The sequence below is a fragment of the Curcuma longa genome, chromosome 12 (assembly GCF_044706935.1).
Source record: "Curcuma longa cultivar G26 ecotype Majalengka, Jawa Barat chromosome 12, ITB_CL_G26_1.1, whole genome shotgun sequence".
NCBI classification, from domain to species: Eukaryota; Viridiplantae; Streptophyta; class Magnoliopsida; order Zingiberales; family Zingiberaceae; genus Curcuma; species Curcuma longa.
Window position 1 is genome coordinate 4,565,349 of NC_133872.1, and position 11,987 is coordinate 4,577,335.

Sequence of the window (11,987 nt, forward strand, 5' to 3'; positions counted from 1 at the left end):
TCTCATCCGGGACTTCTTTTGCCAAGACTCCTCGTCTGGGACTTCTTTTGCCAAGACTCCTCGTCTGGGACTTCCTTTGCCAGGACTCCTCGTCCGGGACTTCCTTTGCCAAGACTCCTCGTCTGGGACTTCCTTTGCCAGGACTCCTCGTCCGGGACTTCCTTTGCCAAGAGACCTCGCCTCCGGGACTTCATTGCCAAGACTCCTCGTCCTGACCAACAAAGGGTTTCCTGAAAAATACATCTCAAGCAACCATGTGAGATAACAAATGATTATCACTTAGACTTAAACCTTTGTCAAACATTGAAACATTAGATTGGCTTGATTGCACTAACAATCTCCCCCTTTTTGATGTTTGACAACATGGTTTAAGTTTAGGTGATATAAATATAGTTCATCTTTATTTCTGAAATATAGCATGAAGTGTGGAAAATAAATAAAACAAATATTTTATATCAGAAATTTATCAATCACATGTAATAGAGATGGACAGAGATTTCATTTTACCTCAAATAGAGATGGACAGAGATTTCATTTTACCTCAAAATATCACAATAACTTGAACCATACTCTCCCCCTTTGGCAAACAAAAAAAATGGGGTTTTCAATGGAAGCTCCCCCTTAACTACAACTCCCCCTCAAATGATTCTTAAACAGAATAAAGGGGGTAAATGCATGGTGTTTGGGGTGATTGCACACGTTTATAAGTGATGTTATCCAGTCGAGTCAGTGACTCGACTGGTGTGATTTTAAGGAGCTTAGTCGAGTCAAGGACTCGATTTTTAGTAAATTTCATGATCTCAGTCGAGTCACAGACTCGACTGCATAACTCTGATATGAAAAGCATTTTCAGACTAATTTCAGAAATGTATAAAAAATTTAGAAAAATTAAAAAATTTTGAAACTTTAGAGACGCATTTCTAACCATAGTATCTATTGTAGAAAAATAGAATTTTGTGTAAAAACGTTTCTCTAGACCTATATTGATACAAAATTCAAACTGACCAAAACCACAACTATTAACCTAAAAAATACAAAATTTCATAAACATAACCACAAAAAAACTGCTAGTCATTACATTCTTCATTCAAGAGTTTTTCATTTACCAACACCAAAACAAACAAAAACACGTTTTCTAATCTTTCTAAGAGTCATCTGGGAAGGAGGACTCTGAAGACTCTCTTTCTAAGGATTTTACAGCTGTTAATATCTCAGCTTGCTGGTTCAGGACTTGAGCTATATATGAGCCTTCAAGTCAAGGTGCTTTTGATCAATATATGTCTTCATTTCATTGTTTTGTTGATCTATATAGACACGGAGGTCCACCATCTCTTGACAAACCTTCTTTAGTTGTTGAGAGACTGTGGCATATGGTTCATCTGCAAGCTTTAGAGGTGCCTCAGTTCTTTGAGCTTCAGATGGTCCCTCTGTTGCTTCAGCTGCCGCACTAGGTTCTCCTTCTTGATCTTCTGGTTCTTTCCCATAGTAGTTTTCTCCTGCTTGATGCCCATCAGCCCATTTAAGACCTCTATAGGTTTTGGACATGCCGGCTAAGGAAAGGTTCCTCCAGTGGATTACATCATAGGATGTGGAAACCTGTTTGATCTTCCCCCTGGATGTGTTGATGCCTATGGACTCTAACCAAAAAGTGATGATATGACCAAAAGACATGTGAATCTTTTTCTGAACTGGAGTGGAGAAATGTACTATACAAAGGAAGATATTGAGACCTATGTTCAGGTCTTGACGGTTTTTAAGAAGATGAAGTGCAAGCAAGTGATGAGGTCTTATTTTAGCTTGACCTCGAGTGACTATTGGAAGGATGCAACCGACAATGACTTTGTAGAGTACATTGTCGGGGGCGGATAGTGACATTGCTGGAAATAGATTGAAGCTTGGTGGTCTAGGCCGGTTGAAGAATTGCTGATGTAGATCATCTATCGAAAATAGATCAGAGGGTTCTTGAATGGAAGGATAGACTTCAAGAGTAGAAGTAGAGGATCTACATTCTAGGAAGGCTGTGATTATGTCGGGGGTTAATGATATGTCGATTTTAGCCACCCTAGATTTTACAATGAATTTGTCGCATGTGAGTTGGAGATTGTTGTAAAATTCTTGGACAAGATCGACATTGATATCATGGGTACAAAAGACAAGTTTTTGAAGCTGATAATGGTTTACTACTTCTATTACATTTTGGGCATATTCGGTAAAAAACTCTTTATCAATAGCCCTAGTAGGCATAAGCAGAAAGGTGGTTTCTCTATATGCTCTTTCATGAAGTTCAGATGGAAACCTAGAATCAGAAGAAGGATTTTCCCTAGATGTCTCACGACGGGGTTTCTTTGCCATTCGCTTTTGTCTATATGATGCATGTGATGTATGTCGGATCAAGTCAATGCATAATCATATGTAAATGAATGTCGTATGATGCGTGTTTGGAGGTTATTGGATGACAAAAATAGAATACAGTTGATTAGGGATAGGAATAACCCAATTTAGTTGTAATGAAGAGCTGAGTGGAGAAGGACCATTACTTTGGAGACATTTGTGTGTGTGTGGTTGAGTCCTTGGCAGTGGGTGGTCGATTGTTGCTTGTCACCGGAGAGAAGAAGTCGCCGGAGGTTTGTTTCACAGCTCCGGTGAACCCTAGGTGGAAAACCAATGGTTTTAGGGCAAGACGGTGAGGTTTTAGGGCAAGCTCCGGTGAGCCCTAGGCGGAAAACCACAGGTTTTAGGGCAAAACTAAACTGAGAGGAGTGATTAAGGAGGCTTACCGATCTTGGAAGTGGGGTGTAGGGTTGAAGGAACGGCGGCAATTTGGTCGTCGACGAGAAGGAGGCGAACAGTCGGGTTAGGGCTCGCGAGACAGCGCGAGTCCTTTTATACTCCCGTGCCGATCAGTTGAGTCATAAGCTTGACTGACTCGACTGATGAGATCAGTCGAGTCGCAGGTTGAGTCTCACTCGATTCTGAGCTCGGCTGTCCGCAGGCAGTCGAGTCGCTGGTTGAGTGGCACTCCCTTCTGATTGCGGCTGATTGCAATAGTCGAGTCTATGGTCGAGTCCCACTCACTTCTGAGTTTGGCTGGTTGCGATCAGTCGAGGCGATGGTCGAGTCCCACTCGCTTCTGAGTGCCTGGGTTTGGCAGCAGTTGAGTCTGCGGCTCGACTGGTGATGCTTTTTCCAGCGAACCAAGTTTTGAAACTGGGTATCAGTCGAGTTGATAACTGAATCGACTCGACTGTGAGTCTAATAGTTGGTTTTCCAGGTTTTTCAATGTTCCAATTTGATCTCTCTTGATTCCTAGAGTCACCCAACACGTGTAAATACACTCTATGGACCTATTCTTATCGTTTCCATGAGATTTTGATGATTTTTGTCATTTATTTTGATTTATTTAGAGGTCCAACCAATTTTACTTGGTTGGAATGTCCAATTATGATCTAAGAGCCAAACACACATGAATTATGTGATGGCCTTCCCCATAATTGGTCAACTTAATGATTTGTATCTCTTTCACCTTCATTACCCAAATTAATGCATCATAACAAGCATCTTGAGTAAATCGGTGAATCCTAACATCTCACCCCCTTTCTAGCAATACAAAAACTTTTGTTATCCTAAAGTTTGTGTGAGATGTTGCCCCAAGGTATCCCAACCCTTGTTTCATATATCCTTATGATCATGGAGAGTTTCTTTTGTTCGTTTATCATGACTTCTTATCTATTCAGCCAAACATAAACCTAATTCCCTTCTTAGATGGCTAAATTCATTTTCGGGAAGAGGTTTAGTGAAAATATCAGCTAGGTTAGATTTCGACGCCACATGAGCAAGTACGATATCTCCCCTAGCTACATGATCCCTTATGAAGTGATGCCTCACTTCAATATGTTTTGTCCTCGAATGATGGATCAGATTTTTCGTTAGATTGATAGTGCTAATATTATCACATAGCACTTGCACATTCTTATAGGAAAAACCATAATCCTCTAGAGTATGAGTCATCCACAACAATTGCGATACACTCTCTCCCATAGCAATATATTCAGCCTCGGTCGTTGAGAGAGCAACACAATGTTGTTTTCGACTTGACCAACTTACTAAAGCTGATCCTACAAATTGGCAGCCCCCACTTGTGCTTTTCCTATCCAATTTGCATCCGGCATAATCGGAATCGGTATAGCCTATTAAGTCAAAGGATTCAGTTCGAGGGTACCATAATCCTACTTTTATGGTTGCTTTAAGATATCTCATGATTCTTTTTACTGCAGCCAAGTGTGACTCTTTTGCACAAGTTTGATACCTTGCACACATACCCACAGAGAAAACTATATCGGGTCTACTAGCTGTGAGGTATAAGAGACTTCCAATAGCACTTCTATAATGCTTTAAGTCTACAGGTTTTCCATCAATATCACTATCTAAATGAGTACTAGTTGCCATAGGAGTTGAAATTTCTTTTGCATTTTCCATGCCAAATTTCTTTAACAATTCCAAGGCATATTTAGATTGGTGAATGTGAATTCCCTCACTTGTTTGTTTGATTTGCAGTCCAAGGAAGAATGTCAATTCTCCTACTAGACTCATCTCAAACTCACTCTCCATATGTTCAATGAACTCAACTAGATAATCCCTATTGTTGGAGCCACAAATTATGTCATCAACATAAATTTGAGCCACAAATATGTTTTCACCATTTCTTTTCAGAAATAGTGTGGGATCTATTTGACCACGTTTAAACCCTTTTTCTACTAGGAATGTAGACAACCTTTCATACCAAGCACGAGGTGCTTGTTTCAGCCCATAAAGAGCTTTCTTAAGCTTATACACGTGGTTTGGAAATTCAGAACTTTCAAACCCCGGTGGTTGTTCTACATAGACCTCCTCTTTGATAAAACCATTTAGGAATGCAGATTTCACATCCATTTGGTAGAGTTTGAAGCCTTTATATGCTGCAAATGCAAGCATAAGCCTTATGGATTCCAATCGAGCTACGGGAGCATATGTTTCCTCATAATCCAGTCCCTCAACTTGATTGTACCCTTTGGCTACCAATCTAGCTTTGTTTCGAATGATTTGACCACTATCGTTCAATTTGTTCCTAAATACCCATTTTGTGCCAATTATGGTAGTATGTTTTGGCCTTGGAACTAAGTCCCAAACTTGGCTTCTCTCAAATTGACCCAACTCATCTTGCATTGCTATAATCCAGTCCGGATCAAGCAAAGCCTCATCTATTGCTTTAGGTTCAATTTCTGAGATTAGAGCTATTTGATTCCTTTCATCCCTAAAGGATGATCTAGTCCGTACCCTTTGATTGATATCTCCAACAATTTGCTCTACGGGATGATTAGTGGATGTCCTAGTGGATCTTGGTGCTTGAGATGTTTCTTGAGTTTCAAGATTTTGAGTCTCAACATTTTGCACATCTTCAAGTTGTGATCCTTGTGTTCTAGGTCCCTCATCTTCGGAGTTATCCCTAACTCCCCCTATTTGATTGGTTTCATCCAAACTTAATTTCTTAAGTTCAAATATTACCTCATCATTTTTCTCCTTAGAGTTAGTCGAGTCTTTCATTTCTTCGAAAACTATATTTGATGATTCTTCCACCAAATTAGTTCTTTTGTTATAGACTCGATATGCTTTACTCGTGGTGGAATATCCTACGAGTATTCCCTCATCAGCCTTAGCCGTGAATTTTCCAAGATGATCTTTGGTGTTTAGAATAAAAACCTTGCACCCAAATACCCTAAGGTGCTTGATAGTAGGTATTTTTCCAAACCAAAGTTCATGAGGGGTTTTTCCAAGGAATTTATGTATCAAAACTCTGTTTTGAACATAGCATGCAGTGTTTATTGCTTCAGCCCACAAGTAGCTAGGAAGAGCATACTCATTGAGCATACTTCTCGCAGCCTCTTGTAGAACTCTATTTTTCCTCTCTACAACACCATTTTGCTGTGGTGTTCTAGGAGTGGAAAATTCATGCCTATAGCCCTTTTCAGAGCAAAATTCCTTAAATCTATGGTTTTCAAATTCTCCTCCATGATCACTTCTAATTGCTTTAATTGTAATGTTTTTCTCATTTTCAATTCTTCTGCTAAAAGAAATAAAAATTTCTAAAGTTTGATCCTTATGTTTGAGGAAAAATGTCCAAGTATATCTAGTGTAATCATCTATAATAACAAGACAAAATCTACTACCATTCGAAGACTTAGTACTACTACAGTCAAATAGATCCATATGCAGCAAATCTAAAGCACTTGAGGTACTTACAGAGGTTTTGCTCTTGTGAGATGCTTTTACTTGTTTACCTTTTTGACATGCATCACATATTCTGTCCTTCTCATACTTGAGCAATGGTAGTCCTCGCACAAGCTCTTTCTTGGCCAACTTCTCAATGTTCTTCATGTTGACGTGTGCGAGTCGTCGATGCCACAACCATTGTTCATCTTCCTTGGACATAAGACATCTCAATTGCAAGTTAGAAATATTGCAAAATTTCACTTGATAAATGTTGTCCTTCCTTAGTCCTACTAGCATTGTAGTGTTTGTCTCATTATGTTTGATGAGACATTGAGTTGAATAAAATTCAACTCTATATCCTTCATCGCATAACTGACTTACACTCAATAAATTGAAAGCCATACCTTTGACTAACAAAACATTTTTAATCCTAAATTGTTCAGAAATACAAATGTCTCCTACTCCTATCACCTTAAGTTTACCACTATTTCCGAAAGAAACAGTACCTTTATTTCTGTTTTTAATTTGGGCAAACCTTGAAGAGTCTCCGGTCATGTGCTTGGAGCATCCACTATCAACAAACCAAATGGTTGAACGCTCCCCCTTGACCGGTCCCTGTTTCAAACACGAAATATACAATCCTTTGGAACCCAGATTTTGGGTTCATTAGCATCTATAAGATATTTCTTAGGAATCCAGGCTTTAGTTACTTTAGCTTTAGCACTGTTAGTTCTATTAACTAAGGACATAAAGCTAAATTCCTTTTGCTTAGGTTTGTACCCTATCCCAGCTTTGTTATAGACTGCTCTTTGAGCATCTAGGATCATGTTCAGGGTGTTAGAGCTTGTAGTGAACTTCTCAAGTGTGCACTTGAGATCATTTACTTGTTCTAGCAACAAGTTATTTTCTTTTCTAAGCTCCTCAACCTGAGATTCATTAGTCTCATTTTCTTCAGAAATTAAGGTTGATTTTCTAAGTTCTTCCAACTCACATTTTAAGAGTTTAACCTTATTCTTAGATCTACTTAAAGCATTAGTCAAGCATGCTATCGTTTCATATAACTTATCTAGCTCGGGAGAAGTTACCATCATCATCATCAGATGATGTGACTTCCTGTGATGTTCTGGACATACTTTCATCTTCCTCTGACTCTGAGTCATTTAGAGCCATTAGTGCCCTATGCTTAGTCCCCTTTTTAACTTCATCCTCTGAAGAGCTAGAAGAAGAATCATCCCACGTCGCCTTCAATGCCTTCTTCCTTCTCTGCTTGTCTTCTTCCTTTGCAAGATCAGGACATTCGCTTCTTATGTGCCCTTTCCTGTTACATTCAAAGCAAACCATATCAGTTTTGCCTCTGACTTTAGTTGATGACTTACCCTTTTTGTCCGCGAAGATTTTCTTCACGTCATTCTTATTGTACTTTCTGCTTCTCCTCATCATTCTCCTCACGAAGTTAGCTATTTCGCTGGAGGATGACTCATCGTCTCCATCGCTGCTTGACTCAGATGAGGATGAAGACGACTCCCTTTTTCTCTCTTTCTTCCTGTTCTCCTTGCGTCGATCACCTGCAATAAAGGCAATACCTTTCTCTTTTGGACCTTTATTAGCTTGTTCATGCAGCTCCATTTCACAAAATAACTCATCTAGTTTTACTTTTGATAAATCCCTTGATACTTTGTAGGCATCTACCATAGATGACCACAATGTATTTCGGGGAAAAGCTTTCAGAGCATACCTGATAGTGTCCCGGTTTTCCAGACTTTCTCCAATCGAGTGAAGCCCATTTAGCAGTTCCTTGATCCTTCCGTGCAGTTCACTAACAGTCTCGTTGTCCCTCATAGCAAAGTTTTGCAGCTGGTTCATATACAGATCTCGTTTCGCTATTCTCGAGTCTCTTGTGCCTTCGTTGAGCTCTATCAGTTTATTCCAGAGATCTCGAGCACTGCTGAACGGTCCAACCTTGTTGAGCTGGTCCTTTGCCAGACCACACTGCAGAGTTACCGTGGCTTTGGCATTTGCTTGAGCCTTGCGTTTTTGTTCAGTAGTCCACTGTGCAGATTCAAGGACTTTTCCTTCAGCATCCTTGGGTGCTGTAAATCCTTCCATCACGGAGAACCACATATCTATCTCAGTCATGAGATAGTACTCCATTCGACTTCGCCAGTAGGCGAAGTTGTTGCCGTCGAAGTAAGGTGGACGTTGTGTGCTGTAGCCCTCTTGCATCGCCATTTGAGTTTGCTCTAGCGGTTGTGAATCCGGTGAAGAGCAACCTGGCTCTGATACCACTTGTTGGATCTTGTTGGCGTCGCTAGAAGGGGGGATGAATAGCGTCGATTGCTCAATAGCGATCTTGAGTTGCTCAGCGGAAAATTTGATCAAGACACAGCACACAGTGATTTACTTGGTTCACAGTTCCCCACGAACTGCTACGTCCAAGGCCTGCCTCTACTTTTCTCCTTCGCGGTAATTCACCGGAGGTGGAGAAACCTCTTAATACAAGTTACAGAACAGTACAGCAAGAACTTACAGTAGAGAAATATTTGAGAAGAAATACAATAGATCTTAGACTTGAGAGCTCTCCTTCTCTTTTCTTTCTGATTGGCCTTGTAGAATCTTTGGAGCTTGAAGAATTTTTGGACCAAGTTGCAGGAATATCGCACTTGTAGAAGATGATTCGTTACTGTTGGAAGAAGCCATTGAAACCCTTTTATAATGACTGGTTATCTGGGATTTCGAGTCTGCACAGTCGAGTCCACTCGACTGGCGACTCGACTAGGTTTCAAATTAAATCGCCAACGGTAAGATTTCTGCATTAATTACCTACTTGATTTTGAAATCTTGCCCGTTTTAACTTAGGTCCAGTCGAGTCACTGATATGACCGACTCGACTGATGGCCTCCAGTCGAGTTGGCACTCGAGTGTCACCTGCGTCTGCCACCCGACGGCCATATCCAGTCGAGTCTCCAGTCGACTCTGACTTGCTTCTGTTCAGTTTTTCTCAACCCAGTCGAGTCGCCAACTCGACTGCACAACTGAACTAAGTACCAGTCGAGTTTCAACTTGCTTCTGTTCATGTCTTTCAATCAGTCGAGTCGCAGACTCGACTGATAAGGCCTCCAGTCGAGTCACAACTCGACTGTACCTTGTTTTGACCACTCTAAGGCCAAAACATCGCCTAGTAAGATGAGTCTACCCTTGACCCTTTACCTGACGACCGTGAACTGCTGTTCACATGCCTGGAATCTCATCCGGGACTTCTTCTGCCAAGACTCCTCGTCTGGGACTTCCTTTGCCAAGACTCCTCGTCCGGGACTTCCTTTGCCAAGACTCCTCGTCCGGGACTTCCTTTGCCAAGACTCCTCGTCCGGGACTTCCTTTGCCAAGACTCCTCGTCCGGGACTTCCTTTGCCAAGAGACCTCGCCTCTGGGACTTCACTGCCAAGACTCCTCGTCCTGACCTACAAAGGGACTTCCATTTGCAACCAAGAGATAACCTCGATTATCACTTAGGACTTAAACTTTGTCAAGACATTAAAACCTCGTCCTGACCTAACAAAGGGTTTGCTGATAAAATACATCTCAAGCAACCATGTGAGATAACAAATGATTATCACTTAGACTTAAACCTTTGTCAAACATTGAAACATTAGATTGGCTTGATTGCACTAACAACAGCCATTGGATAGGTTTTTCGACTGTTGCCAATCAATCTTGGTCGTCCGACCATCTGTCATTCTCGCGGAAGCTTACGAAGCTTTTAGAGAATTGTTCCATCATGATCGGAAAGAGTTTTCAATTGTTTATCTATTATCGACGGTCAAAGGTTGATCACCAAAAACTATACCGAGAATATGATTCTCGGTGATAGTTAGAAAGTCTTAGAATGATTGCGACAAATGTTGTTGCGTGATTTCTGGAATAAGACTTCTCTCGATTCGATCATCATTGATCATCTGCTAGTACCGAAGACGATGACGCGACTTATGACTTCTGAAGCTGTCTCGACGAGAGCTTGGTGTGGATCACCAATAGAGATGAAACTTCGACGAGGACCGCTCGATTGATGACAACGCTGCTCAATGTCATCAAGAAGGTATGCGTTGAATAATTTATTATTCTGCAAAAATTTTAATTTCCTGTCATGTTTTGTACGGTGTTATTTCCTATTATGCATGCATGTGTTGTGATAATAATTAGTTTATTTATTTATTTATTTTCGTTGCGCACGTTTGCGAAACGTGTAAGCACTCGTATTGCACCGGGACGATCCCAACACTATTTTCTAAACTTGAACTCCATGAACATACTAACAAGCCAAGAAGAAAAGAGTATGGCTCTTTTTATAGGACAACTAAAGAAGAACAAGCAAAAGTGAAGGTTGAATTACAATCAGAGGAGTCTGAATACAACGACGATGATGATGAGACCACTGCTGGACTAGTCAACCTCGTTCAGAGACTAGTGAAAAAGAAGAGAGAATTCAACATACATTAAATCAAAAGAGCAACACAAATCAAGAAAGATGGATTAAATCCAACATATACTCCGAAGTCCAACTCGACCTGCTACAAGTGCGTTCAGAAGGGGCACTTCAAAGTCAAATGCCCCAAATTAAAAAGAAACATCAAAAAAATCAAAAAGGCACTCAAAGCAACATGAGATGAGTCATTATCCTCCAAAAAATAAGAAGAGCACCATAGCCACATGCAATGATAACTAAAATCAACACTGAGTCCGAGATTGAGTCCGAAGCTAAGTCCGAGAGAAGCCATGAATCTGTATCCGTTTTAGAATGATCAAATTGCAATGTAAGGACTAAAATAGAATTATAGTTGTACGAAGTAATTACATATTTGAATAATAAACTAATAAAATCTGATGCTCAGGTTAAATCAATTTTAAAGGATGTCAAACTCCTCAAGGAACAGACTAACTCGAGTTTGATAACTGATCAAGTTCAGGTCAAAACCTCAACTCAAGTCCAACAATTTGAAGAAGAGAATTCCAATCTAAAAAATTAGGTTACCAAACTTAGAATTTCATTACAAAGTTCGTTGTCAGATCCAAGGGCCTAGATATGCTTCTTAGGTCTCAGCGAGCCGTGTCCAACCAAATTAGATTTGGATTCAAATTAAAATGCAATTGGAACAAGTCATTCATGTTCTTAATTATTTGAAACAAACCTAGAGTCTAAGCATGAATTCCTAACTCAAACTTGAGCAATCAAGTTAGACTTAACCAATATTAAGTCTGCAAGGATCAGATTCACTATCTGATCTGACCTTATTAGGGTCATGATCCAGGAACAACCAATAGAAAAACCATCTTAGTTAGATAAATTAATTAATTTTTTTACTTTTTGAACTTAGACTGAACCTAGGCTAGATAAGGATATAAACTTGATTGACACTTAGTTAAACTAGTAACAGGATGAACAGAGATGATAATACGGTTGAAAAACTTAGTCTAGGTAGATAAGGAATACCCTACTTGATTTGCTTAGCTAAGTGAAACTAACTGAAACTACTTCGGTACATCCTGGACTAGTTAGACCAAAATTTTCAATATGTTAGCTAAGTATTTAATTTCATAAATTAGTTTTATCTTATAAAGTGGTCGTTACTCTGATACCTAAGAAGGCCTTTATGTTTCGCCATGGTCTAGAAGCTAAAACATGAAATGTATACTTAATTGATCAATGATCAAACTTAAATCTAACTCAAGGTTAATCAAGTCTTAGA